The sequence below is a fragment of the Phaseolus vulgaris genome, chromosome 11, assembly GCF_000499845.2.
Source record: "Phaseolus vulgaris cultivar G19833 chromosome 11, P. vulgaris v2.0, whole genome shotgun sequence".
Classification (NCBI taxonomy): Eukaryota; Viridiplantae; Streptophyta; class Magnoliopsida; order Fabales; family Fabaceae; genus Phaseolus; species Phaseolus vulgaris.
Genome location: NC_023749.2, coordinates 5,629,622 through 5,643,576, shown reverse-complemented (window position 1 = coordinate 5,643,576; position 13,955 = coordinate 5,629,622). Strand labels below are relative to the sequence as shown.

Genomic DNA, 13,955 nt, shown 5'->3' with positions numbered 1-13,955 from the left:
ATTGTCGGGTAATTTGTTCCACTGATCAAAGTACTTCAAATTTTTTATCTGTTGCTACTACTTGAATATAATCTAGAATATTCAGATAAGAATGCTGACAAATGCCTGCTTCTCCTAGCCTTCTTTCCCTGCCTTATTTGCGTCATAAAAAACTAAGTTTGAAGTTTTAACAGTGCTTTACAAGATATAAGTTCATTAGATCTTATAAATTACATGCTGTTTGGTTGCTCAATTTTTTTAAGATTTTTCCATTAACGTTGGCTCTTGATGCTTCTAGCTATGATATTTTCTTATTTACGTGCCATTGCCAAAGTGAACCATAATATTCACTTTGCTTAGACCTGAAAGCTTTTCCCTGTGATTTGTTTTCATGCTGCCAATTAATCTGTTGGCTGTTTGCTTGTTTTACATCTAAATCAATGGCTATTTTCAATGCAATGTTGTTGAATTCAATTTAGACACATTTTACTATTTTATTGTTTAAAATTAATTCTATTTGACTTTTGAACAAACAAACAAACACTTAAGGATGGTTGCTGGAAGTTACTTTGTTGGAGGCAATCACTATCAGCAGAGGTATTCAAAAGCATTTGTTCTAAAAAATACTGATTGAAATAAGTATCAAATAGTTTTTTATTATTTTTTTTAAAATTCAAACGTGATTGAAATAAATTTGATGGTCAGCTGAAATAAAGTTATTCAAGCGAAATGGTTTAATAGAATGTTGAAACAAAATTAGCCAAAATATATAAATCAAGATTGAGGGAATGTAATGCATTAAAGTTGTGTACATATATACTTGATTTAGCATTTTGCAAAATACTTGCAACATAATCTCAAGTTCAGATTTTAACTAAGTATCAATTTTGGAGGGAATCATTTATGGTTTATTTGATATATTGAATTTTAATCTTGATATAGTGATTTCTAATTGTACTCTGTATCTTTTTCTTGCCACTATTTCAAATTCCAAACCAGAAAACCCTACCAAAAACATAATCAGCAATTAGTTTTACTACAGAAGTCATTATTGCTAGTAAAACCAAAATTGCATATTATATCAATGTCAATGGCTCCAAAATTTGATTCCATTCCTCTTGTCCTATCTTGTGGTGGTTGATTTGTGAAACAGTTTGTACTTCACATTATCCTTTTGTTATGAGTAAGCAAAAACCAATTTGCCATAATGTCTTTTATAATTCACTTTGATGTAGAAAAATGGTGGAATTTTTTTACTCCCTATGCTATGCATGGTTTAAGTCAATTGCATGATCCTACAAGAGTAAGCATAAAAAAGATCCTTCAATGCACTGTGTTGTGTATTTAACTTACATTTTTTTCCAAGCTAAGATCTTCCTTTCTTGTTTTAGGCATTGCTAAACACAATGTTGATGAAAATAATTGGTGGTATAGTTGTGAATTAAATTAAAGTATGTTGATGAAAAGTGTAATCGTCATATTATAAATGCTTTGTGTATATGTTTCAATATGAACTGTGAAATTGTATTTGCATGGCTTTATGTTGTAGTACCTTTTGGTTATATTTAATATTTGTATGCCAAATATCAGACCAATGGAAGAAATCCTAAAAGTATGATTCTAAGAATCAATCACCGCCTTTTATTCTACCAAGCTCCTATTTTCTCAGTTAAACCTTTGTTTGAGTTCTAAAACTTTGCTTGTTTCTCCAGTTCCAAGATTTCATCTTATTATTTTTATTGTAATTTTTGGATTCAATTAATGATTAACCGATTTAACCAGTAATTATTGAGACAGTGGCTAATGCAATTACTATAACACTCTTTTTATTGATATTTTGAATCAAGGATGTTAATTATTACAACTTTCATCTAAATCTATAAAAAATTCTTGCAAGCAAATATTATAACGTCAATAAATTATTAAAGGTCAACAATATTTTCTGCACTCTATTTAGAACAAAATTTATAAATATATTTTGGATATTTAGAACAAAATTTATATATATATTTGGATAATTTGAAACGTACATTAGTTGTGTTACTAATGTGTAGCATTTAAAAAAAAGTTGTAAATTCAATGCTAAAACAAGTCTAACTCAATTCATTCAGTAAAATATGAAAGCATTTTTTTTATTACCACTCGTATAATTAATCATAATACTATTATGGAACCTTCAATTGTTTTAGAATTAAACTATGACTATTTCTTAAATTTTATTTCAAACTACTAGGGTAAGATAAATTACTTTGACGATCGTTATATATATGCAAAAGAAATTAGATAGTTTAAAAACTATATACATCTTGAAAAAAAAAGTTATATACTAATGAGTTTGAACAACGAAGATGAAGATATGGTGAAATTTAATAAACTTAAGATAAATACATTTCACTTATGTAGTTTCTTAAGCACAAAATACATTTCACTTATATTACAAATCTGAAATTTAAAAATGACATTTAACACTTCATATATATTAGAAGTGTTGTCTTTGACTGAAAATATAATTGTAAACTCATTTATGAAAAATGTCATGGCACAATTACTATAAAACAAGAATTATATGTGCTATGTATTTCTTCACCAACATTTTATTTCTATTATTACCTTTTTTAAGATTTTCGTATTCGTTTAACTTATTGTGTTACTTTTTTTTTATGGTTTTCTCTTATTTATAATAAAATATTTGTTCATATTAATTCTCTCTTATTTATAATCATATATTTCTTCATATAATAGTTTACATCACAAAATGTATTCATTATCCATATTATGAAGTTGTGAATGAGGAATTTATGTAAATGTGAATATCTTGATAATTTGTTTAGACTCAGAAATTTATACTATTTAAAAAAATTATTTAATTGAATTCTAAAAATAAAATCATAAATTAAAAGGGCAACTGTTAGACTTTTTAAAAAAAAAATCATATTTGACATAAAATACAACTTTATTTTACGTCCATTTTATTTACTTTTGGGAAGACGTTCTCTACTTTTATTTCCAAAATGCTCATTTTACTTTCAATTTATTTTAATTTTAAACAACTCTACATGACAAATAAGATTTTCTTCCTTAGATTAGCTATGTAAGGTTTTCAAACCGGTTAAACCTAGAGAACGATTGAAACTACTTTTCTACTTTTTTTTATCAGTCGGTTTTCACTTCATCTTCTCTTCTTGCAAACTTTTTCCTCACATCTACTCGTTCCACTCCTCGTTTTAACGAAATCTAGACTTGGATGGTACGTGTAGAAGACATTTCATCGCTCAAGTTAGATTTAATATTCGACACTCGATATTTTGAATCCTATGTAATAATATACCTGATTTTTGGAATTTGTATTATTAATATTATTTTAATAAGTCAGTAATTTACTGGGCCAGATTAGGGTGTTTAGTCACGATCGGACGTAGTACATGTAATACCATCATAATAATTTTTTGTTCATTTGAAATAAGAAACAATTTTATTTGTTTTTTTTTTTCATAAAAACGTGTGATTGTATTTACTTATAATAATTAAGGGATGCATAATAAATAATTATTATGATTAGATTAATTAATTAATCCATTCAAATAGGTAGCATGTTAGATCAGATATTATTCCCCCATGTAGATAAGTTTCTAGAGATTATTTTGACAACAGTAACAGCCTCCTCCGAAATAGGAAGCTTCGCGGAGTTATTCCTACGACTGCGGTCATCATCATGGTCATGATAGTCAAACTTAAAGGGCTGCTGCATATGTTGCTGTTTGCGGCTTTGTGACTGTTGGCCTTCCCTCACCGAATTCTTCGTATTTCGTTTTCATCATGTTCTATGAACGAATCCCCATTTTTCTTTCTTCTCTCTCTCTCTGAACACTGCAAAAAGCCATTTCAGTGTTGTTGATTATCACGATGGAGCACAACTTTCCCAGAGTTGACCTGTTTGATGAAGAGGAGAGCTTATCATACCTCTCAGACTCACTTGGTTTTGCAACAATGGATCCTCCACTGGAAGAGAACGACTTCTCAGAAACTGCCAAGTTCATAAGCCAGATCCTCATGGAAGAGAACGTTCAACAAAATCCATTCTATGACTCGCTCACCTTGCAGGTTACCGAGAAGTCCTTCTATGATACTCTCATTGGTAACATTTCCCCTAATCAACACGCCCTTGTTCTCAGCCCCCAAGTTGAAACCACCACCACCACCAGCAATAACTACAACAGCAGTTTTTTAGATGAAAATTTTCCTTCCCCAGATTCTGTTTCTGCTTCTGCTTCTGCTTTTCAGTTTAACCCCCACATCCTTTCTCAGTCACCTTCATTTAGTCATGGATTCTCAGATTTGGATTCTTCTATTGCCAAACTCTTGGCACAAAATATGTTCAATGATGCTGATTCTGTTTCCCAGTTTAGGAGAGGGTTAGAGGAAGCTACCAAGTTTCTTCCTTCTGGCCCTAAGCTTGTAACTGGTCTGCATTCAAACGGGGAGGAGCAGGTCAATACGTTTGGAGATAATTCCTTCGGATGGGAGGGAAGGAAGAATCACGAGCGGCAAGAGATAGAAGAAGAAGAAGAAGGGAGAAGGAGTAAGCAATCGGCACTTAGCCTTGTTGATGAGAGTGACATTTCAGATGCTATTGATCGGGTGTTTCTAAGTGTGGAAAACGTGGGTAGTGAACAGAATTCCTTGCAGAATGGAGCAGTGAAAGGTGAGGAGCGAGATGGAGGGAAGGGACGATCAAAGAAACAAGGGACGAAGAAGGAAAGTGTGGATTTGAGGAATGTTCTGCTGATGTGTGCACAATCTGTATATGCCAATGACAACAGAGCTGCCACTGAATTACTAAAGCAGATTAGGCAACACTCTTCTCCCTTTGGGGATGCATCACAGAGGGTAGCTCACTATTTCGCCAATGGTCTTGAAGCACGGTTGGTTGGGGCTGGTTCAGGCGCTCATGAAATATTTTCTTTTCTGAACTCTAAGAGGATTACTGCTGCTGAGTTCCTGAGGGCATACCAACTTTTTCTATCTTCCACCCCTTTCAAGAAGTTTACATATTTCTTTGCAAATAAAATGATTATGGAAGCAGCTGCAAAATCAGAAACCGTCCATATTATTGATTTTGGCATCCTATACGGTTTCCAGTGGCCAATTCTTATAAAGTTTTTATCAAACAGAGAGGGTGGTCCTCCCAAGCTGAGGATCACAGGGATAGAGTTTCCCCAACCAGGCTTTCGTCCACTGAAAAAATTGAGGAGACTGGTCACCGTCTTGCTAGCTATTGTAAGCGTTACAAGGTTCCCTTCGAATACCATGCCATAGCATCAAGGAACTGGGAAACCATTCAGGTGGAAGCCCTTAAAATTGAGAGCAATGAGATAGTTGCTGTCAACTGTCACATGAGGTTTGAACATTTACTGGATGAGAGTACTGTTGAATTGAACAGTCCTAGAAATGCAGTCCTACACTTGATCAGGAAGATAAATCCGAATATCTTTACTCAGATCATTATTAATGGATCATTTAGTGTCCCTTTCTTTAACACACGGTTTAGGGAGGCACTATTCCATTATTCTGCTATTTATGATATGTTTGACACTGTCATACCTCGTGAAAACGATTGGAGGTTGACGATTGAGAGCGAGCTTTTGGGTCGGGAGGCTGTGAATGTCATAGCATGTGAAGGTTCTGACAGGGTTCAGAGACCTGAGACTTACAAACAATGGCAAGTTAGGAATACAAGGGCTGGTTTCAAGCAGCTCCCATTGAAGGAGGAATTAATGGCCAAATTTAGGACTAAGTTAAAGGAATATCACAGAGATTTTATCTTCAGTGAAGATAACAACTGGATGATTCAAGGTTGGAAGGGCCGCATTTTTAATGCTTCCACTTGTTGGGTGCCCACATAATGAGATGCTCCTGAACTTCTGGACTTGGTTTAGAATTCATACTAAATGTATGATTGTAATAATCAGTGATTGACTTCTACTCTATCCACTTTTATATTGCTCCTTTTCCCTGTTAAAGCTTTGACTTATAATCCTACTAACAAATCATGGTTATTTGAGATATTTAAGCATGCATGGTTCAATGTTGAAGCTTATTTTGCTCGTTAACTTTCAGTTGCTGTGATGAAGATTGTACCAAGCAAAATTTCATGCAATTTTGTTTTATTGCAGAAACTTCTGTGAAACTCATGATTTTCACCTATAGCGCTCTAAAAACGCTTGATATATACTGCTTTTACATAAATGATTACGAATGGTGACAAATGCTAGCTAAGTTTGAACTTCTAACAATGCTTAACGAGATAGAACTTCTCTGGATCTTAAAAGTCAATGGCTGATTCTTAGAAGCCTACCTTTCAGTGTAGTATGAGTTCCGAATCTAGTTCAGTAAGATTTCTTTATGCCCTTCCAACCTTGAGCATCCAATTGTTATCTTCATCTAAGACAAAATCTTTGTGGCACCATTTCCTTAACTAAGTCCAAAATTTGGCCATTAATTCCTCATTCAATGGGAGCTGTTTGAAACTAGCCCTTGTATTTCTAACCTACCACTGTATATCTGGGACCTCTCAATCCTCTCATAACCTTAAAATGCTATAGCATCCATAGCCTATTTGCTTGTTCACACACAAGACAATTCTGAACATACCATGAACTTTTAATAAACCGTATTGCTAGCCATACTACTGCAGCAATATATATATTCCAACAAAACTAAAAAATGTAATTCATTTTATGATTTTCATTCATATTTTTTATATAGATAGACTCTAGTTATAGCATTTTACTCCCACAGATAAGAACTAAATTAATTAAAGAAGTTTTGATTATACCATATTTTTTACAGTTGTATAAACCTATAATTTAGTTTAATCATATATTTATTTCAACACTCTCTCTCTCCATTGGTAAATGGATGTTATACATTCCCAACTTATCTAATAGTCTTAAAAACCTAACTTGGATAAGAATATCTATTAATTGCTCGAATATTTGAAAATTTCAAGATACTTTTATCAAGTTTTTTTTATGAAAAAACAATCAACCTCCACATGATTCATTCAATCATGTTGTACAGAGTTGCAATCTCGTCCCAAGGAGTTTGCATTTTCATTTTCTTTGTAAAGTTATCACTAATGCTATGTTTGCATCCGAGTGAACACTATTCACTCAGATAGAAAAGCAAAAAAAAATGTAGTTTATTTCTATTCAACGATTGAAAAATGTTAATTTACATAATAAAAGACAATTCCCTATATGAAGTGAAGAAACACAATGAAAGACAATGAAAACTTAAAAAAATTTACATAATACCATTAAAAAGTCAAAATTATTCTTAATTTTATTTGTATTAAATATTATTAATATTATTAATAAAATAAATAATAATAATTAAAAAAATTATAATAATGAAAATAAATATAGTTATTTATATAATAATATTATTATTAATTATAAAAAATAAATATATAAATTAATTTATTATTTTATTATTATTCAAATATTTTTAAAGACAAAGGTAAATTTGTAAACTTACATTTTCTACCTTTTAAAAAAATTAAAAATTTTCACAGCACCATCACATCACTCACAAACTTCAATAAACTTTCCTCAAGAATCTACGCTAACATACTTAATCCAAACAACCTCAGTTTCTTCACACTTTTCTCTCAAATCACTCCAAATTCATTCCTTCAAATCTCCTTCCCAAACACACCATAAGGCACATCAACCTTTATTTAATCTAACTACCCACTTATGTTGTGTTTAGACTGAGGAGGAGATTTGTGGGGAGGAGAGGAAGTAAATTTGTGATAGTAAAGAGGATCTGTGAGGATATGTTACGGTACGTTTGGATCCAACGACAAATTGTGAGACAACGAAAGAAATGTGTAGAAAACTCACAAATCAAAAAATAAAAATCTAGACAAAAACGTTTCAACCTTCTTTCTTAGCATATTTGCGAAGAATGTGATTAAACATATATATATATATATATATATATACTATAATAAATATACATTTTATAATTATTATATTAAATATATATATTATATTTTTATATTATTAATCCATTAATCCTTTAATTATTATCTATTATATAGTTTTTTTTATAAAATATGTTAGGATTATTTATTATATAGTTTGCGATATATATTTATTCACATTTTATATTTTGTGATGTATTAAAGTATCAAAAGAAAAAAAAATTACTTTCTTTTGAAAAGAAAACACTTTTAAATGGGAAAGTGCATTTAATTCATTAAAGGAATAAATCAAGATGATATACTAATATAAAATAAATGAAAAAGTGATTTTAGAAGATGAAGTAGTTGAATGGATAGAACCATTTTGTTAAATATAATAATGTATGAATGGGAATCTATGTAGAATCTCCCTTATTGAGGCAAGTATGGTTTTGATGAGTAGTTTACCCTTTATCCAAATGCTCTTCTCCTCCAACCCAATACCCACGCCATGCAATCACCATTCACGATGCAGCAAGATAAAAACTAAAGAATCGGTTATTCTAGACATTTTGACGGCAACGTCCACGTCAAAACACAAATTAGCAACATTAATTATGATTAAGAATTATAAAACATAATTAAATTATTATTAAACTTACATTAATACTTCTGATCTATGAAGTTCGGACACTCCTTTTAAATGACGTGTATCGGACACCAACATTCGTATGACACATGTAGGACATGTATCTGTGAAATGTCCAATTTAAAAAGTATTTTTTAGATTTCTAACAATTTTAGTACGGTTCTAATACAATTTTAAAAAGAAATAAATAAATAAATTTTTTTAAAATTTAAATTTTATTATATAAATTGTTACTATGATTATCAAAATAAGAAACAAATATTTGTGAACCAGTCATGAAAAACATCTTTTTGCTCCAAAAAATAATCTAAAACATACTTGTACACATAAACCTTTATTATCAATTTATATAATTCATAATTATATAATATATAAATCCGTGTTTTCGTGTCCTACATTTTAGAAATTTTACGTATCTTCATGTTCGCGTCGTAACAGTGTATGTACTACATAACTTCTCACAGTACAAGGTCTAATAAAAAATTATAAATAAGAAAAGACTTTATGATAAAAAAATATTGCTTTAAACTCTAAACTAAAAATTAAATCTATCTCATCAAATTTGCCCGTTTTTGAAAATATTCTATCTTCTCGAATATAAGAAGAAACAATCAAAATTATAAAAAAAAACAATTAGATAGAAGATATTCCATTTTCATTAAATTGTAAAGACAAAGTGAAATAAAAATGTAAAAACATAATAAATAAGACCCACGTATCTTTTACTTTTCAAATTCGAGAAAGAGTTCAGATTTCCAATCACAAAGAACACAAATTTGTTTTGAATTAAAAAAATAATAGCAGATTTGATTCTTTCAGGTCCACCCATACCACTGTCGGCACTTTTTCCTGTGCTGACGGCTAAAAATAGTTAACACCATCATTTAAGCCTCACTTTCTCTCACTAAAATATCATTTTCATGATATAAATGGATCTCGTTTTAACTATTTTTCTTAAACAATTTCCAAGACCATTATTCTTTTTTAACGGTTCATATATATTTTCAATTTTTTGCATTCCCTGTTATATATTCTCCATTTGTTTTTATAATTCATATCAATTCAAAAGACAGCAGATTTGGGTTTTTAAGAGATTGGGACTATTTTCTTGTCCCTTCTTACTAAACGAAGTTTTTTTAAATATTATTTTTAGAACAGTAGAAGGTGTGAACGTGTGAAAGTGACAAAACTTTTATATGTTAAATAAAATAATGTCAAAATATATTTTTCACAATAAAATCATATGATAAGTTTATACAACTTTTTCAATCTTATAATATTTTAAAATTAGTTATATTTTAATAATAAGAAAAAATAATTGTTGAATTTTTTTATTTAATTGGCCATTGAATATTCTATTTTGGAACCCAACAGAAGACAGCTTCACTGAGCCCCAGATTCTCTGAAGTTTGGAAATGAACAAAATCAGAGTCAAGATTGCGTGACTGCATCCATAACTTAGAAAACAAAGAAAAAGAAAAGAAAAAGTGAGGACATAAACATGAATTATGGCTGAGGGGAATGCATCTGGATAAACTAATATCAATATCAACGCACTTTAAAACTTAAAAGAATGTTAAGAATTTTCTAATGGGAGAAATCCTGCAAAAGTCATGTCACTTCAATCTGGTGACCCATCGATTGGTTAGTAATAAAGTAATTATAATAAATAACACTTTAAGTTGTAAAGATTTTTTAAGAATTAAAGGTACATTCTACCAAATTTGATGGATAACGTTATGGAAAATCAGGTAATTTTCTTAAAAATAAGTTAGTATTGATATTTAAAAATTTTCATTCTATTATTCAAATCCTGTAAATAAATCTTCTAATACAAGTTGTTCTAGTCATGTTGAGGTTGGTCAACATTTAGATGAATTTTTGGTGGTTTTCTTTTAAGTTTTAGTGATTTAATTGTCTGAAAATGAGAAGGGATGATGACACTCCGACACTCAAGTCAGTAATAACATAAAATATAGTGAGTATAATATAAAATAAGAGTTGATAATACTCCATGTATTGTTTATTAGATTATCATTTTTGTAGAGCAAAATCTGGTATATATAAACTGAATTGTAACCTCTCCATTTTTAGTCATGATTCTGTCTTAATTGAGTGTTTAAAACTTATTGATTAGATCTCTTGATTTGTGTTTCCTCACAAAGTCAGATACATAGATCGTAAACGACCATAAATGACTAACTATCGGACTAAGCTCATGATCTAACAAAAGTGATATATCAAATACATCATATACTCTTATACATAGTACTTACTTAATCATTTGAAAACTTTTTGTAAATTAACTTTCAACAAGAAAAACGAAAAAGGAAGGTAAAAAAACCAAAAACAATTATTATATCCACATATATCTAAACCCTTTTTTAAGTTTATACAAGTAAAAATATAATTGTTAGAAAAAAAATATTTGAAAGAACTAAATAGTGGCACAGTAAAACAAACACTTAAGAGATGCAATAATATTTAATAATCAATTTAAAGATTTAATCTGTCATAATATATTTACATTAGTTGAGGTTTGAGATGTTGACGCCAAGAATATTTTATGAACAAGTTGTATTTAGTTAATCAATGAACGATTTAGTCAATAACTTGTTGGTCAAGAATGCCCTTTCAACGTATGTGAGCTTTTGTTTTGACTAACGAACCTTCTTTCACTGCTTCTTCGTTTTCAGATCATCCCAAATCATCTTTTCAACACGTTTTCTTTCGTACAAAAATTTCATCTTAAAATAAAACTCTTCATTTTCACAAGTCATTTATTTTACCTATTTATACTCTGATTCACCGGTATTCTCATCCTCCTTTTTATTTTTTCCATTTTTATAGTGTTTTTATTCACCAAACCTTTCAAGCACCTTTCTTTGTGTGCTTAAAACATTTTTTTTTACTGTAATTCACTTATAGATTTTATTACTCTTTTCAAAATATTTAAATCATATTCATAAATTTTTTATTACTATATAATAAATTTACATCAAACTGCTTACCTGCAATAAAGCTAGATGTAAATCTCATTTAATTTGAATTTTTGTCTACGTGACTAGACGACAATAATATCTCTCACCCATTAAGATCCATTCAAAAAAGACATATGTAATGTATTTTAACATTAATTATCCTTAGTGCATATAATTCATCTCACTTTTTTACATCATATAATCCATAAACATGTACAAAAACATACTTTGCAACATGTATAAACAATATCAAGCATGATAACATCATTATCATCACAACATATTATTACTTGAGTGATCTCTTCTTACTTGAGTGATCTTATCATCATAAAAGAGTTACATGCATTTTACTTGAGCGACGCAACTGTCATTTATCTGAAATACAACCCAAGAGTAACATCCTTCTAGGACTCTCCCTACTTTAACGATATCCACATGTTAGAAGAAATTCAATAAGTTTTAAAAACTCCTTCACATCCATAAAATGTTTGAGCTTTAAACCATCAGTTGAGTACCAATGACACATGTCATGCACCACCACATGTCTAGACACAAGAATAGTCTCAACATCTCTCTCTAACAAAAAAATAGACACAACATTTCATCTTTTTTCTTTCTATATAAATCGACCAATGAAATTTTATTTGTTCGTACAACATGTTTATGCACTTTTATTAAATGAAGGATATACTTTTTATATTTCTTTAATCAATTTTTACATATATTTGTACAAATAGTTTCACACACAAACGAACATTCCACTCAGCGCTGGTAGGGATGCATAAAACATTTATTGCAAATATTGTGGGACAAATTTGTGGCTCAACTCTCAGCCAAAACTCAATAACACAATAACGAATGTCTGGTAAAAATTTCAGACTGAAAGACTTATGGAATAAGGCTTAGTAAGTTTCGGATCGAGAGTGAACAAAACTGGTTTTCCGAAAATAAAAAACGTCCTGGCTTTTCCGCTCTATATCTCCCTTTTGTTTTTTGTTTATAGACAAACCTTCTTAGCTGGATGAAAACAACATATCAAAGTACTTTTGTGAATTTTTTCGAAATTTTTCAACGCAGTAAGGACCCATTAGACAATATCAGAAAGTAGGACACAATTTCACAAATTTTAGTAGAGGATAGCTTTGGTTTTCGCAAAATTTCTGAAAAAAAATCTCCCGAAATAATTTTTTGTGTAAATTTCATGTAAGAATCTCTACTGAATTTGAGACAAAACACGACAAGTATCAGGTCAAACAGATGAGTATTCACCTAGAAAAAAATAAAAAAAATTCACACACCAACGAACTTTCCACTCAGCCCTGGCAAGGATGAATAAAAAATTCATTGCAAATGTTTTGGGACGAATTTGAGGCTTAAATCTCAGCCAAAAATCAATACACACAATAATGAATGTCTGGTAAAAATATCAGACCAAAAGACCCAAGGAATAAGACGTAGTAAGTCCCAAACCGAGAATGAACAAAACTGGTTTTCCGAAAAAAAAGGTCTTGGGTTTTCCGTCCTATATCTCCCTTTTGTGATTTGTTTATAAACAAGCCTCCTTAGCTGGGTGAAAACAACAAATGAAAGTACTTTTGTGAATTTTTTCAACACAATATGGACCCAGAATAAAATTGCAAAATTAGGACGAAATTTCACAAATTTTAGTAGAGGATAGCTTTGGTTTTCGCAATTTTTTTGAAAAAATTCTCCCGAAATAATTTTTTTTGTAGTGAATTTGGGACAAAACACGATAAATTTAAGGTCAAATGGATGAGTATTCACCTAGAAAAAAAAACAAACAGTTTCACACACAAACGAACCTTTCACTCAACCCTGGCAGGGATGAATAAAAAATTTATTGCAAATATTGTGGGACGATTTTGGAGCTCAAATCTTAGCCAAACTCAATACACACAATAACGAATGTCTAGTAAAAATTTCAGATCAAAAGACTCAAGGAATAAGGCGTAGTAAGTCCCAGACCGAGAGTAAACAAATTTGGTTTTTTGAAAAAAAAAACATCTTGGCTTTTCTGCCTTATATTTCCCTTTTTTGATTTGTTTATAGACAAGCTTGCTTAGCCGGGTGAAAACAACATATAAAAGTACTTTTGTGAATTTTTTCAGATTTTTTCAACGTAGTATGGACCCAGAATAAAATTGCAGAAATTAGGGCGAAGATTCACAATTTTGGTAGATGATAGCCTTGGTTTTCAAATTTTTTTTGAAAAACTTCTTCCGAAATAATTTGTTTGTGTAAATTCCATGTAAGAATCTGTACTTAAGAGTATTCACCTAGGAAAAAATCAACCAGTTTCACACACAAACGAACATTGCACTCAGCGCTGGCAAGGATGAATAAAACATTTATTGCA

The 13,955-nt window shown here is 30.3% G+C and overlaps 1 pseudogene; it reads left to right on the top strand.

Moving 5' to 3' along the window:
• Window positions 1-3,618: 3,618 nt before the first annotated feature.
• Window positions 3,619-6,089, top strand: LOC137829648 (scarecrow-like protein 34; annotated as a pseudogene).
• The last annotated feature ends 7,866 nt before the right edge of the window (window positions 6,090-13,955 follow it).